Source organism: Adiantum capillus-veneris, chromosome 24, assembly GCF_014529385.1.
Source record: "Adiantum capillus-veneris isolate H3 chromosome 24, ASM1452938v2, whole genome shotgun sequence".
Classification (NCBI taxonomy): Eukaryota; Viridiplantae; Streptophyta; class Polypodiopsida; order Polypodiales; family Pteridaceae; genus Adiantum; species Adiantum capillus-veneris.
This window is the reverse complement of record NC_140954.1, coordinates 103,085,334-103,089,367: the sequence shown is the minus strand read 5'-3', so window position 1 is coordinate 103,089,367 and position 4,034 is coordinate 103,085,334. Positions and strand designations below refer to the sequence as shown.

The window sequence follows — 4,034 nt, the reverse complement described above, 5'->3', positions numbered from 1 at the left end:
GCATGAGCTTAGGTTGCATATATGAATTAATATCCATGTAAGCCCTTGCACATGAATACCTTGGTGAAGTTGTCCATACCACCAAAGTGTTTACCCCCATGCTTCCTAATATGCTTCATATAAGAATCACAAGTCACAAAGAGAATAACGTCTCACATATGAGTATCCATAAGCCTCGCTTGGAGCACGAAACTGGTTGTAAACCATAAAAAATGTAGCATGACAAATTTTCCAACATTTTCAAGTGTATATGTTTATATTATTATGAAAAAGGGAAGAATTTCGGTGCCTTTCCCCGCCCATGTGTCAACAGCTCTTCCTTCGACGGTGTTCCTTGAAGCCCAAGGATCACATAGAAACACCGCGCCACACACACACACACACACACACACACACACACACACACACACATACAGAGAGAGAGAGAGAGAGAGAGAGAGAGAGAGAGAGAGAGAGAGAGAGAGAGAGAGATGACTACACTAGTGAAACTAACACATGGACACAATGAGTTCATATATTTCTCCTCACTCTCAAGTGGGAATAGGAACATTACTTACTATGTAAGCCACTGTGTTGCATGGCTTGCACAAAGTGATGGAAATGCAAATCAAAGCTGCGAAAAGTTGAGATGGCAACATCTCGAAGTTTTGCAACCCGTGTGCGAATGGAGGCCCCCTTTTCTTCCTCCATCAAACATCTAATAGACTTCTCTATGTCATCTCGTACTATGAGGACCGCATTGTCGATGAGTTGCTTGTACCGTGCCTTGGTGTTTGGAACCATGTCTAACCCACACTTCCAAACTTGCACCACAAACCTTTGATTGCACATCCTTTTCCCCATGTCCGCCCAACACAACATGGGCACTCCTAGGGTCACACTTTCCAAAACCGAATTCCACCCGCAATGCGTTACGAAGCAACCGATCGCAGGGTGGGAAAGCACCTCAAGCTGGGGCGCCCAAGGGACGATCAGGCCATTCCCGTGTTGGTGGGCGTCCGATAGCTGTTGACCGAGTGTGAAATCAAGTGAGTTGTCCGGCCTGCGTACCCACAGAAGTGGGCAGCCGCTGGCCTCAACGCCTCGCGCAAGCTCTTCAAGCTGCAGTTCTGTGCGTGCAGAGATGCTCCCAAAGGAGATGAAGAGGACAGAGGAGGACGCTTGCTTGTCCAGCCACTCTAAGCAAGTTTTGTCCTCCCTGAACAGATTAGGTCTAGAAACAAGCTCCTGCTCGCCCAGCTCCTCCTTACTTTTGTCCGGACGATAATTGGCGTCCGCCTTGCTCCTCATAAGCGAGAGGGAATCAAGGGTCCGACGGCGAGCGTGGGGCAGCGCTTGGAGAGAGCCTGAAGCACTTGCCCTTCTAGCTCTGAGAATGTGTTGATGAGCAGAAAGGAGGCTTGATGCACTGCCAAGTTGAAGGACTTGAGAAACTCAACGCTAAGCTTCCCTGCCTCATCCCATACCTTAGGCACGTCGTTCAGACTCGTGGGAGGCAGTCCTGGGATGTTTTCTATAACGGGCACCTCCCCATCTTGCTTACCTGCGATACATGACGTATAATTAAGAGCCAGAATGTGTGTGTATGAGAGAGAGAGCCCTAATGTAATGAGAGCGAATTGTAATTGAGAGAGAGAGAGAGAGAGAGAGAGAGAGAGAGAGCGCAAGCGAGAGCACCTTATTACACACACATACTACACACTGGCCTATGAGTCGAGTGAGACCCAAACCTGCAATTGAAATGTGTGTAGTTCCCTGCTGAGAAAGTTCGGCATAGTGAAGGAAGCATGCACATGTGGCTGCTGAGGCTGACCAGAAGCAAACCCATGGTAGGCCAAAATTATTGGCAGTGATACTGGCCCAGCTAAAGAGGATGTCGGCCAAAATGAAATCAACTGGCTTGTCCTCCATGATGCTGGGCAGAAGTTGCTCAACTTGCTCCCTCATGTTCTGGGCTGCCCCGAATGCTCCCTTGATAGTGGAGGAGTGGGCGTGATGTTCCGGCGGGCAACCACCTTCGACAAATATCATTCGGATGGGGTGGCATGTGCGCATGAGATTAAAGGCACTCTGCAGGAGGCGTTGATGGTTGTGATGGGTGTTGACGAAGGTAAAGGTGAAGCCGAGGGGGACAAGCTGGTGGCAGAGCTGGAGCATTGGCGTGATGTGGCCCTGCGCAGGGTAAGGGATGGCCACGACATGCAGCTACCGATCAGCTGCCTGGCCTCCTTTCGTAACCATTACGAATCAACTATTCTATTCATTAAGGCCTAGGCTCTGATTGAGAGAGAGAGAGAGAAAGAGAGAGAAGAGAGCTCTGCAAAGGTAGCGAGAAAGAGAGAGACCGAAAGAGATGCACAGAGGTGCGGCTTGCCTCAGCTTCCCTCGTTTCCACCTCACGCACGCAGCATGAAGGCTACTCCAGATTCGCCTTTTGAGAGAGAGAGAGAGAGCGACAGCTGTGCTTCCAATGCCTTCCCCGAATAGAGAGAGAGAGAGAGAGAGAGAATCTAGGCTAGTCAAGCAGCTCATGTGTGTCGATGCTACCAAGGCTTCAACACTCATACACTGGCCGCGAGAGAGAGAGAGAGAGAGAGAGAATGTAGGCTAGTCAAGCATCTTATGACCAAGGTTTCAACACTGATACAAACCGGCCGCTTTCGTGCCAAGTTTCATCAGCTCCTCCACCACACATCTTGTTGGCGCTCCTTTGGGCACCCCTCCACACTATCTCACACTCGGGGGGCGGGACGAGAGGGGATCTACGACACGTGATTTGGGCCATTTGATGCACATTTGTATATTCTGGACATTTGGAAAATTCAAGGAGAAAAGTAAATTCAAGTAGGCTTGTAAATTCGGGGAGGGCCAGAACCCATGTACCCCATGTCTAGAACCCCCGACCTCCCCACTACGAGCCATGTGCACTTCATTGAAATATGGGGGATTTGAGTATGTGATATAGTAAATGAGGGGGGATTTGTAAATTCGCGTCAAATTTGTCAATTTAGGTCACCTCCGTGTCGTTAGATCTGACGGTCCACGATTGACGCGCCCCCCGTTTTTCTCCTCCACCATTGATCCCCTCCCGCCCTGGCCGTGTTAGATAGTGATGAGGTTGGACACCTCAGATCACTAGCCCTGACGTGGCATGTCGTCCAAAATCTTGTCCAAAGAGACAATGCTATTGAAAAACTAGTATGCCTCTATTGTTTAGTTACTTTTGTGTGGGTATCAGCACTATTCTATAATGGCAAACTTAGTCGAGTGTCACGTGTTGTCGTAGACTATGAACAATAGGGAAAAAGCCAAGTGCTATTGAATCCATCTAGGAATGAACATTGAACGTGACGCCTCTAATCATTGAACTGGCCAAGCGTGCCATCACCCTACATTCTCCACGTAAACCGTATATTCCGCTTCACCTGCGTCAAGGCAACTTCTACTACAACTTGAGAGAGAGAGAGAGAGAGAGAGAGAGAGAGAGAGAGAGAGTTTAATTTCTAACAATAGACATAACATAGCACATGAGACCAAAATACAAGAACCTCTGCCTACAATGTCAGTATCAATAATGTATTTATTCATTAGAAAGTCAACCAATAAATACATTCCAAAATTATAGGCCAATAATAATGAAATGGTCATGTATAGTAAAGTAGGCCAGTGTACAAAAAGTTCCCTTTCTACGAGCAAACGAAGGAGAGAGCACCCTTACCTACATCCACAATAAAAAAGCAACCAAGAGATTAGCTTTCAAATAGTCTTCTGGATAACTGGGGTGAGTCTAGTTGTCATCCATGTCACCTATGTCCTAGGAAAAAAGAAACTTAACTGCTTTTAAAGAATAAAGAAATGAACAAAGTAACCATGAATCCAACATCCTTCAAAGTGTGATAGACAAGTCATTGACATAATTTAGATGTTCCAAAATATGGCCTTAGCACTTAGCACTGTGACTGTAGCAACAAGTGCCTCAGAAAAAAGATCAACTGATTAAGTATTGTGTATAGCAGCAGTGCAAAGCACTGCGC

The 4,034-nt window shown here is 47.3% G+C and overlaps 1 pseudogene across 1 annotated transcript; it reads right to left on the bottom strand.

The window, feature by feature from the left end:
* Window positions 1-509: 509 nt before the first annotated feature.
* LOC147426872 (7-deoxyloganetin glucosyltransferase-like) lies at window positions 510-2,378 on the bottom strand (annotated as a pseudogene). The gene is made up of 2 exons (XR_015186255.1): window positions 1,731-2,378; window positions 510-1,543 (listed from the first exon to the last, which is right to left on the bottom strand). The product of XR_015186255.1 is annotated as a 7-deoxyloganetin glucosyltransferase-like (transcript).
* Between the last annotated feature and the right edge of the window lie 1,656 nt (window positions 2,379-4,034).